We start from the raw sequence: 13167 nt of genomic DNA on the forward strand, positions 1-13167 counted from the left end.
TCTCCCCTCAAAGAAACTATAGAGATAGGCAAAAAATTACAAAACACAAACATTTCAGTTCAGAATTTGAACACAGGAGTATAAAAATTGAACAAAATTTTAAATATGAAAAACTGCTAACTTTTTAGGTAAGAACAGTCACACTTTGTTGTATGCTGTCCTGTGGCTACTTTTGTCACCACCAATCATAACCTACTCAGAACACAGGTTCTTTAATTCAGGGAAGAGTATGAGGACCAGAAGCTTGTTTAAAATGGTCAAAGAGAGCACACTTGATGCGTGATGCCCAAACTCAGCAGTGGTCAGTGAAATAAATGATCTTGGGAGAGGGTAAACATGGATGATCCTAATTGAGAGAAGCATATTCTTGGCTGAGGCTGAGAACATGTGTAATGGGAACCAGAGAGGCACAAAGCTAACCTTACATTCCTGGCCAACCCTAAGGCTGAATAATCACATGCACAGAGATGGAAAGGACATCATAGAAAGTAAAAAGTTCAGTAACACCTGAATACAGCCTGTACTTGAAATTTGAAATGACTTTCTCTATCAATACAAAGACCGATGAGCAGAGAATGAAGAAATACTGATTTGAAGTGTTTAAGGACAACTACTCTCCAACCACAGGCATACCATTAAACTACAGAGACATGGGAAAGTCCTAGAAAACTTTATGTAAAACTAAAATAGAGAATTTAAAAGGCCCTGGGATCAGTCCCAAGTACAACCCTCTCCTTCTCCCCATCCAAAAAAAAAAATTAAAAATACAGAGACATCAGTGGTCACATATCACAGGGGAGACAAATTTCAACTATTTAATTTAGGGAAATTACCCCCTCAAATAAACAAAGCAACAATAAAAATCTTTAGAGGTGGGACAGGGTTGTGGCTCAGTGGTAGAGCACTTGCCTAGCATGTGTGAGACACTGGGTTTGATTCTCAGCACCACATATAAATAAATGAATAAAATAAAGGTCTATCAATATCTAAAAAAAATTCAAAAAAGCAATCAATAGAAATTGTGAATGTCCCCAGAAGTTGGATTAAAATAAAGACTCAAAGCAGATATTTTAAAAAATGACCACAAGTAAAGAATAAAAAGAAAAACAACAATGACTTAAATATTGAGATTCTTAAAGAATTGAATGGAAATTTTAGAGTTGAAAAGTATAATACATAAAGAAAATAAAATTTCCTAGAGGGGTTTTGACAGTATATTCAGGATGACTACAGAAATAATAATTTAAGGTGAATGAATATAAATTATTCTACCCGAACAAGAGAGAAAAATAACTTTTTAAAAATGAACAAAGATTCAGAGACATGTGGGGAAATCATAATCATATTAAAAGTCAAATAATAGGTAACTCAGAAGGAGAGAACAGATTTAAAGGGGTAAAAAATGTAAGTTAACAATAAGGAACAAAAACAATAAATTTGATGATAAACATACATCTAAACATCAAAAAAGGTGAAGGGACCCCACAAAGGATAAATACAATGACACTCATATTTAGATATAACCAAACTAACTGAAAGACATTAGATATGGAGAAAAATTGTAAAGTAGCAAGAGATAAACAATTCTTCATATGCAGGTATACCAACATGATTAATAGCTACCTTCTCAGATGCAACATTGGATGCCAGAAAATAGTGGAATGAAAAATTGTAAAAAAATTACAAATCGAATAATTGATCTAAAACTCATAGCAAAATAAAGCCGTTGTCTTTAAAACAAGATAAAATAAGACTCAGAATTGCTTTAAAAAAGATACTAAAGAAAATGACAACAAGTTGTAACTCAATTATACAATAAAAAAAATTAAGAGCTCCAGAACTGGTGTACATGTAGATTAATATAAGACTCTATAAAATATTATTTCTCATTTATTCTTATGCAATTCTATACAAACATATAGAAAGAGAAATGACAGAGAGAGAGAGACCACAACAATTAGTGCGTTGTTTGGTTTACAACACATACAGATCTAATATATAGGAAAGAAAGAGCAAAAAAGGAAGGGAACTATATTGCAACAAAATTTCTACATTTTATTTAAGTATTTAAGTTGTATTCATATGACTGTTTGTGGCAAATGAAGATGTAGATTGTATTCTCAAGAGAAATACTAAGAAAACAACTTTTAAAAGGTTAACACAGAAATTAGAATGTGTGTACACTAAGTATATTTAACAGAAAAGAAGTAGTCAAGGAAGAACAAAAGGACAAAAAGGATAGGAATAATATGAAACTAAATTGAAATGAAAAATGTAAACTTCACCATATCAAAAGTATATTAAATGTAAATGGTATAAATACCTCAACAGGCAAAGACTATCAAACAAAATAAAAAGGAAAGCTCTAATCCTATGTTGTCTATACATCAATATATCTTAGATTTAAAGGTATAAGATAGGGTACAAATATAAATAAATAAGGTATAAATATATAAAAGAATGGAAAAATAGCTGTCATGCAAACAATAATCATCATAAAGCTGGAGTTGCTGTATTAACATTAGACAAAATGAGATTCAAGAAGTAGTATTAGAGGAAAAAAGGATGTCTCATAATGATAAAAGGGTCAGTTCATGAGGAAGATGTAATAATAAATATATCTATCTAACAACAGCATCAAAATCAATAAAGCAAAAAATGACAATTGGAATAAGAAATAGACCATTGAACAGTTGTAGTTAGTGTTTTAATACTGTGTTCTCAATAACAAGAATTAAGCTTGATGTATTGATTTGAATCATTATGAAATACCCATCTAATACTAATTCTTAAAGCTTATTTTGTCTAATATTATTATAGTAACTCCAGTTTCATTATGATTACTGTTTACGTGAAATTTATTTTTAAATTCTTTTCCTTATCACCTATATTTTTGTCTTTTTTTTGTCCCAGGGATTGAACCTAGGGGTACTTAAACACTGAGCCACATCTCCAGCTTTTTATTTTTTAGTTTGAGACAGGGTCTAGCTATGTTGTCAAGGCTGGCTTTGAATTTGTGATCCTCCTGCGTCAGCCTCTGGATTATGCTCATGCAACCCTCTGCCCAGCAAGATGTATCTTTTATAGGTAACACATGATTGGATCTTTCTTTTTTAAATCTAGTCTGACAATATACAATGCCTGTATTAAAAGATATCTGAGATCAATAACCTAATCTTCTATTTTAAGAAACTAGAAAAAGAAGTCCAACTCAAAGCAGGGAGAAGTAAGGAAATGATGTAGATTGAAAATAAAAGAACAGAAAAACAACAGAGAAAAATCAATGAAATCAAAGTTGATTCTTTGAAAAGATCAACAAAATTGAAAGACTTTCAGTTAGACTGATAAGGGGGATAAATGGATTAAAATGGATTCTATAGGGATACTACAGATAATTATATATCATCAAAGTATACAACCTAGACAAAGAAACAAATTTGTAGAAAGATACAAACTACTGAATTTAATTCAAGATAATAAGGGGGGGTGCAGGACTTGCTGTGGTTTGAATACAGTTTCTTAAAGTTCCATGTGTTAGAAATTGGATTCCTAGTGTAGAAGTGTCGGGAGGCATGACTTTTGAGAAGTATGAATGGATTAACACTCTAATTGTATGAGTGGGTTCCTTATAAAAACATGAGTTTGGTTCCCTTTTGCTTTCTTTGCCCTTCCATCATGAAATAAATCTGGTGAGATGCTGGCACTTTGATCTTGAATTTCTCAGTCTCCAGAACTGTAAGTCAATAAATTTGTTAATTACTTTGTTTCATTCTGTTATAGTAGCACGGAACAGACTAAGACATAAGTATCATAAGTAAACAGACTGAATTAAAAATATAAAAAATTTCCCACAAAGAGAACCCTAGGGCCAAATGGCTCCACTGGTGAAGTCTACTAAAGATTTAAAGAAGAATTGACACCAATTTTTCAAAAATTCTTCTAAAAAACAAGAGAGGAGGAAATACTTCTCAACTAATTCTCTGAATCCAGTATTACAGTAGTGACAAAAGCCAGACAACTATAGACCAACAATCTTTATAGAGGTAAAAAATTTCAATAAAATATTAGTAAACTGAAAACAGCAACATATAAACAGAATTATACACCATGACAAATTGAGATTTACCCCAGGGAAGTAAAAAGTTTAAGCACCTTATTAACATATTAAAGGACAAAACACAGGATATAAATTGATGCAGAAAAAAAATGTTACCATCGAATACTCTTTCATGATAAAAACACTCAATAAAAATTCATAATAAAAGCATTCAACAAAGAATAAAAGAGAACTTTCTCAACCTGATAAAGGACATTTACAAAAACCCAAAGCTATATATAATACTTATGGTGAAAGAATGAAAATATTGTCTCTAAGATCAGAAACAAGATAAAATTACTGAGTTTTAACCACTTCTATACAACATTGCCCAGGAAGTTCTAGTCAGGACAGTTAGCCAACAAAAGTAAGTAAAAGAAGTGGGAAGCAATAAATGCAACTATCTTTTATTTGTAGACAAAATGATTTTGTATATAGAAAATGCTGAAGAATTCACAAACTAAAAAAGAGAATTGAATATCAACAGGCACAAGAATGAAGTTGGACTTTTTCCTCACAAGACATATGTAACTCAAAATTGATTAAAGACTTAAATATAGGCGCTAAAATACGTAAAATTCTTAAAAGAAATTATAGGTAAAGATCTTCTTGATCTTGGATTTGGAAATTGTTTCTTAGATACAACACCAAAAGCAGAGTCAACAAAAGAAAAAAGGGATAAATTGGACCTCATTAAAATTAAACTTTTTGGTGGTGATGCCTACAATTCCAGTTACTCAGGAGTCTGAGGTAAGACTGGGCAATTTAGGGAGACCCTGCCTCAAAATAAAAAATAAAAAAGGGCTGAGGATATAATTCAGTGGTAGAACACACCTGGGTTCAATTCCTAGTACTAAGGAAAAACACATTTTGTGTTTCAGAGGACAAAAAGAAAGTGAAAAGATATGCTATAGAATGTGAGAAAATATTTGCAAATCATGTATCCCAGGATATATAAATAACTATTACAACTTGACAATAAAGACAAATTATCAATTTAATAATGATGAAAGGATTTGAATAAACATTTCTCCAAAGACATATATATGGCCAATAAGTACATGAAATGATACTTAGCATCATTGGTTATTACAGAAGTGCAAATGAAGACCACATGATTAGCATGCACAAGGCCCTGAGTGATTTACATCACCACAAAAAGAAAAAAAAAAAAAAAAAGACCATATGACTTTTTCATCTTGTTTTTGATATGGATCTAGAGATCACATCAAATCTATAGATTAAGTTGGGAAGTACTGCTATCCCATGACTAACTAAAATGGCTAAAATCAAAATATAGACAACAAAAAGTGCTGCGGAGGATATGGAGAAAATGATGTCCTTATACACAGTTGGTGGGAGTGTAAAAGTTTCACCCCTTCCCCTGTCAATGGGGTTATTTCCTACTTTTACTTTCCATTTTATAACTATTTTTGTGATCTCTTCTACTAGACTGAAAGCATAGGAAGGTAATGATTGACCCTTTCCTTCTCCAATGTGTACTATTAATATCATAGATCGCATATAACTCGGTGCTGCCTTTCATCAATAATTTATTTATTTCTCTCTACTGCTAGATTACATATTTTAAAACAGAACTGTGCCTTTTTACTTTGGCATCCCAGTTCCTAGACTAGGGGCTAGCACAGAGAAGTACAAAGAAAAAGTTAAATATGAGACTCCTAAATAGAGACCTTAGAGACCCCTGATATTCTGTCAGGTGATCTGCAAGGTTAAAACAATTTTTATCATAATAAGACATTATAGGATAGTTTTGCTAGGTTGGGAATTGCACATAGTACAAAAGCCTTAGGAAAATCAATGAATTAACCAATGTATTAGAAGTTTTAGTTTTCTATTACTGTTATGATAAATCACTGCAAATTTATTTGTATGTTTTAGTTAAGTTTTCATTGTTGTGACCAAAATACCCAACAAGAACAACTTAGAGGAGGTTCCAGAGGTCTCAGTCTGCAGACAGATGACTCCACAGCTCTGGGCCCAAGGTGAGGCAGCACATCAAGGGGGAAGAATGACATGGAAGGAAATTGCTCTCCTGGAGGCATCGGGGAAGCAAAGAGAAAAGGAAGTGAATGGGGCTGCAAAAAGAACCACACGTCTAGGGTGTTTCACCCATCTTCTCTAGTCACACTGCATCTGCCTACAGTTATCATACAGTAGGATGGTGTGAGAGACATATTACATATTCTATATAGTCATATGAGGAAGTAGTTCTAAGATGGCGGCTGGCAAAGAGCCAAGAGGTGGTGCATGTGTGGCCTTAGTAGGGCGTGCTTATATGTAATCTCTACTCTGATTGGTCAGGTTTCCTTCAGTACTTGAGGACAACTCATGCTCCCTATTCTTTCTTATACAGTGCCTGTGCTCTTGCACTGATCATGCGAGGGCTATTCTAAGATGATTGGCAGTTCGATTGTATATAAGACGCTCCTTCCCTGGTGCAAGGGAAGGAAGTAACTTCGGGCTAAATAAAGATACTGCTCATTCCCAGTCTGCCTCTGATTTTCAGTCTCGCGGGGTTGTCGCTGCGGGCAGCGACAGGATGGTAATGATCAGGTTACAACTCTCGCTATTCAATTATTTCAACTATGAATATTCCTGGAGAAACACAGGAGCTTTTGAGGGACATCTCATATCCAAACCATAATGTTCTTTCCCTGGTCCCCAAAAGTTCATGTCCATCTCACAATGAAACATGCATCTAGTTCATTTTCAAGAGACCCATAGTCTTAATAGTTTTAGCAATATCCTGAAGTCCAACACCAAATTCTCATCTGAGATTCCAAACTCTTTGCGGTGAGCCTCTATAAAAATCAGAAACAAGTTATATGTATCCAGTATACAGTGGCACAGAATAAAAAAACATTTCTATTACAAAATGAAGGAATAGGTACATAGTAAGAAGGATGGGGCCAAAGCAAGACCAAAGTCCATCCAGGCAAACAGATCTGGTAACGTTGATGGTAACTCTGAGTATGTCATCTAGACTATTTGGTTGCAACTCTCTCCAAAGGGCCTGGGAAGCCCTGCCCCTGCGTCCTTGTTTACAACTTACTTGTGCTCTCTTTTAACCTGACTCTCTCAACAGTCAGCAGCTTTTCTTGGTACACAGTACACATTACTGACATCTCTTAATTCCTGAGGCTTCCATTCTGCCTTTGGCTTCACCTTTATAGCTTCATGCATGGCCCTATCAGGGACAGCCTGCAGGGATTCCAACCCTGTTACACGTTGCCTGGCCTCCAAGGCCTTCCTTTGAAATCTCAGTGGAAGCCTCCATGATTCTGTAACTCCACCATCTTGAATTCCTCTAGAACCAGGACAACAAGGAACATCAAGGTCTGCCACCAGTTTACAGAGTACCTGGGCACCCTGGTATCATAGTTGTACCAGCCTCTCACTGCCTGTGTCGTTCACAATGGTGAAACAAAGTCCTTGGTCTCTCTTCATAAGCAGATACCCCCATGATCCCTTTTCAAAGGAATTTTTACTCCTAGATCCTGAGTCTGCAGTGTGTATGGTCTTGAGATACCCTCAAAAGCATCTTTCCTATTGTTTCTGGGCAAAGTACTTAACATTTTTTTAGGAGTTGTAATTTCTTCAACAAGTACTCTCTCTTTGATCCCAGCTGTACATGTACTCTTCTGGCCAAAAAACTTTAAAAATTTAAAAAATTCTTTAGCTTTGCTTTCTTCTCCTGATTCTCACAGTAAATGCTGCCAGCAATATTTATGATCCTAACTGAATGATGTGCTGCCTTGAAACTTCATTGAATTTTCCTCAGATTAATTAATCCATCTCCTTCAAATTCAGTCTCACATACCAAGTCTCAGGACATGGGCAAAATGTAGAAAAGTGGGCTGTGGTTGTAGCTCAGTGATAGACACTTGCCCAGCATGTATGAAGCACTGGGTTTGATTCTCAGCACCACAAATAAATAAATACAGAAGGTCCATTGACAACTAAAAAACAAAAAATTTTAATGTAGAAAAGATTTTGCCAGAATGTAACATGAGTTGGCCTCTACTCGAATTCCCAATAGAATACTCATTTCTTTCTGAAACCTCATGAGCACAGTCTGCACTCCTATCAGCATATTGCTCTTTTGAGCTCCCACCAGAATTGCCCATTAAGCCCTGCTTACAACATTCTAAAGCTTTTCTTGTACACATTTCCAATCATTTTCAAATTCCTCCTGCAAACCATTTCCAAAACCTTCTGAACCACATGATAAGGTTAGTCACAGCAATGAACCCACTTCTAGGTAACAATTTCTATTTTAGTTAGTTTTTTCATCACTGTGACCAAAACACAGACAAGAACAATTTAGAGGAGAGTTTATTTGGGGTTTCTGGTTTTAGAGGTCCTCAGTCAGCAGATGACCAACTCCATTTTTCTGGGCCCAAGGTGACACAGCACAACATGAGGGAAGGGCCAAGTAGAGAAAAGCAGCTGAGCTCATGACAAGGTCAGGAAGCAGAGGGATGAGGAAGAGGCCACAGTGAAAAGCAAACCTTCCAGGACATGCCTTCAGTAATTCACCTCTTCCAGCCACACCTGCCTACAGTTACCACCTAGTCAGTCCACTAGGATGGATTGATTAGGTTACATCTCTCAAAGTGCAATCATTTCTCCTCTGAATGAATACTCCACAGGAGCTTTTTGGGACACCTCATAACCAAACCATAATAGTATAAAACCACACAAACTCACCACCTTACAGTTATCCAGGTGAAAAGTCTGAAATGGGTATCACTAAATGAAAACTGAGCATTCGGCAGTGTTGCAGTGCTTTCTGGCAACTACAGAATCTGTCCTTTCCTTGCATTTTCTATCTTTAAAGGCTGCCTTCATTTCTTGGCTTGCAGTGCACTTTCTCTATTTACTAGGTAGCTATGTGTGTTGAGTCCTTTCACAGTGCTTCATTTTAAAAATGAAAAATATTTTGCAAACTGAAGTTTTAAAAAGCAAGAAAAATACATAAAGAAATGCCACAATCTAATGAAGCACAAAACACTATCCAACTTTATTAAGACATCATCAGGATAATGCTCCTCAAAAAAAGCTCCCACCCCTCCTCTCCTCAGTTTAAATTAGATAAACTCCAGTCTTAAACTGTTGAATTAGCTGTGCCCCCTGAAGGGAACACAGTAAATTCAGATGAGGTAGGCTGGTTGCTAACTGCTAGAAACAACTTCAGCATACATGTACAAATTCCCTGGTACCCAATAGCCAGAGTCAGGGAAGAGCTCTTAGAAAATTTAGCAGCTAATCAAAGTGACAGAAAAGTTCTATCACATTAACAAACTGGGGTGCACTAAGTAAACAAGAAGGTATTTCTAGGAAGCCCTAAATTTAGACTCATAAGACCAAGCAGCTGGTTGAAGTCACATGTGTCCAGAATTATCTGAACGAGTTAAATCACCTATTTAGTCTTCTTCATTTCCTTGTGTAAAATAAATAAGTTAATCTAAATTAACTTGCTTTCAAATTCTCCTGTTATTTCTCAGTAACAAATACATTGAAATTTTAAGAACACCTGTATCTGAAACAAAAATTCAGCCTACTACTCATCAAATTGCTGATTTATAACCTGCCATTTGAAAAGCACTTATTGTACTGATGCATCTCCATAATTACTTATTTAAAATAACAAAAGAGGGAACCCTATAAAACTGTAATATTTTAAATCCTTTTAGTTATAGCTATCTTTGGTAGAGAGATAAATAGTGTTAGTCTAGTATTTAAACTATGAACATTAGTCTAAGATTGATGTTTTATATGGGGGCTATCTGAATCTAAAAATTTAGGCAATAATTTTTGTTTAACCATTTAGTGTTGAAACCAGCAGCTTAGCTAAGGTCTGCATTTTTCGACTGTTATTTGGAACAGGTCTTTTGATTCCTTAACTGTTTTTCTGGCTAACAAAACTGTATTATAAAATACAGGAAACTAACATATGAACATATGCCTTAAATGTGAATGTAAGTGTGTGGAAGAAGGGATGGTATTTTTTTAAAAGGTGGGAGGGGATGGGACAGGCAGTAAAATTTGAAAGTAGAAATGCAAACATATTTATAAATCATGGCATGTGACCACTGTTCATTATTTTTACTAACGGTTAACATCGCATTGAGTATTGTGAGGAGATGAAATTCCTCTTTCGGACAACTTTCACCAGGACTTGCCATCCACCTAATTGAAGATTTCTTAAAATAGAACAGCAGTTTGATATTCTCTTAATCTATTTATCTTTTCTGTGAGAGTTAAATAGAATACAAATACCATTTATTGTATTCTTTAATATTTCTGAAGTAAATGGTTATTTTTCCAAAAAAAAAAAAAAAAACGACAACTCCACCCTCCTGCATTCCATCCTGGTTTACACACATATATCACTACATTGTGAAAAGTCTAACATCTTTAATATGACCACACTGTTATTTGTAGTTTGTCCTAAACTCAGCTTTTTTTTTTTTTTTTTTTTTTAAACCTTAGCTTTATTATTAGCTGTTTTTCCTCATCTGTCTTCCTGGAAGCAAAATTTCTTTTCTCTGCATTCCATGTTTTGTGTTCAATGATGTTTGTAAATTGTTCCTAACATAATAATTACTTGTGTTTATAACTTTCTCTCTCCTAGTAGAAGATACATGAAAACATTCTTTACTCTTGTAAATTTTAAAGAATTTATATCCACCAGTCTTTTATCTTCATAAACTGAGGGAGGAAGAAAACCTATATTTATTTAGTGGCAACTGTATATTGGGCTGTAACTTATTAGTGTCAGAAGCTGTTAAAAAAGCATGGCTGAGAATTTTTAAAACTCTGGTCTTGTTCTTTCCATTATGCAAACAAGACTGTGTCAACCAAACATGGTTGACAAATACTAGGTTTCTCTAGTATACTAGAATTGACCTATTCAGATAATACTTGGGAGTCACCTAAAGACAACTAAAGTTAGAGAATTTTAGAAGTGGAAGGGATCTTACAGTTTATCTATCCAACTCCTACGTTATAGGTGAGAAATAAATTTCCTTTAGCACAGTTTGTACTTAGCCAGGATTAAAGCCAATTGGAGGCAGTGTAACAAAGTGGTTAAGATCATGGCCTCTGGAGTCCATTGGTTCAAATCACAGCTCTGGCACTTAATGACTGGGTATAAACTAGGATCTACAAAGCTTATCTTTGTCTCACTTTTCTCAGCTATAAAAGGGTAGTAATATTTACCCAACAGGGCTATGAGGAATAAACCTTATACTGCATAGCAGAAAGTAAGCGCTCAAAAAATATTTCTTTTTATGGGTGAGTATGGAGTAGACACTGCATTGTAGGGTTGAGGTGAGTAACAATAAATAAGCATTCATTGATTTATATGATAATCCCTTTTTAAACAATACATATACAAACACTTCTTGGTGGATAAATAACATTTTTAAAAGGAATCACCTAATAAATGTACTAGATGCTATGTATGAGATGATGAACAATAGAGACATAATTTCAACCTTCCTAAGGACTGAAATTTGATGAAAAGCAAAATATCCCTGAAATCTTCCTATGGGATATGTAAAAGAATATACCTTTCACATGGTTAAGTCACTGTAATGTACTTGAATACACATCAATATTTGATGTTAGTTGTATATAATATTTGTTTCTTTCTGTGAAACAAAATATTGTGTTATTTTTAACAGTGGTCATTTCAACTAGATTTTAGCAAATTTCCTGTTCTCAAATTTTTAGTTCTCTACATAAAATAGGATATTGGAATGGGCAGGTTTAATTAAGCATACTTCCTTAACATGTGTAGTAATGACCATGTTTCTGAGAACTTTTAGCTGAAACAGAAGAGTTTTGCTAATAATCAGTAAGTGATAATTCTTTACAAAGCATTACAAAGTTTGATTTTATGAATTTAAACTTATTCATTCTTTCTACACTTGTACCCACACAAATATATACATGTATACAAATGCGTGTGTTAAAAGCTGCCCTTAGAAGCAACTGACATTTTGGACTTAGAGTTGCCAATTATGCTATTAGTCTCTAGATCTTTTGCTTTTGTTCTAAGTATTATGCTCATGTACAATGTAGGCATTTGTTTGAGTCAGGATTATAAAATGAGCCAACAATCAATATAGAAATCACATTTTTCATATATGAACATTACCTATGTTAATGATCACACTCTTTAAATCCCTTTATCTTCAATTTGTGCTATACAGACTTCTAAATATGATATTCTATTTATCCAATTTTGCCTGAGAGTGAAAAAAAATGAATGTAATGTTTATATTATGAGCTAAAGTATAGAACACAGTAAAAAGAGAAAGTTTAGAGTCAGATAAATGGGATACAAATCTTAATAGTGCTACTTAATTGTATAATGTGTGGGAAATCACAACCTCTTTGAGTCTCAGTATAAAATGTTTACAAAAGATATGATTTTTAAATTTTCTTTTTAAATTAGGCATTAGTAAAATAATAAATGTAAAGTGCCTGGCAGAAAATAGATACTTGTGGTATTAGTGGTTGGCTTTATTAATTTGAATGGAGAAATCACAAATGGAGAGTAATGATTAAAAAAAAACCTGCCTGTACAAAAAAGTTGCTATATGGAAATAACACACAATGTTCCTGAAAGTATTTACAGTCCTTAACCACTAGAGAAATTAAAAACATATGATTCAATAAAAATGGCAATATTTTGGTCAATGGGGAGACTGTAAAAATTTGTTGAATTATTAACCAACAACCAACCAGAAAGCTAGAAAAGATCAGCGTGCTGTCTTAAATATGAATGCATTACTCTCAAAAGGGAATAAGGCATCTGGGACTTCGAATGGAACATACTGTGTTTTTCCATATGGTAGAGTACTTCCTAGAATGCTGGAGTTTGTAATGGATTCGGGCTTTCTTTTTTTTTCTTTTTTTTTTTTTGTGGTGGTGGTGGTGAGAGCTGTCTTTTATGGGGAAAAAAGGTGATTTACCGAAATACAAGTTGGGGAGAACTACTTACCTGGAGAAACTGCATTACTCACGAAAGAGAG

The 13167-nt window shown here is 34.2% G+C and overlaps 1 protein-coding gene across 1 annotated transcript in view; it reads right to left on the minus strand.

Annotated features, from left to right (window-relative positions):
* Kiaa0825 (KIAA0825 ortholog) overlaps positions 1-13167 on the minus strand; it is a 413039-nt gene that overhangs the window by 398968 nt on the left and 904 nt on the right. The window lies entirely within an intron of this gene.

This window comes from Sciurus carolinensis, chromosome 6 (assembly GCF_902686445.1).
Source record: "Sciurus carolinensis chromosome 6, mSciCar1.2, whole genome shotgun sequence".
NCBI lineage: Eukaryota > Metazoa > Chordata > Mammalia > Rodentia > Sciuridae > Sciurus > Sciurus carolinensis.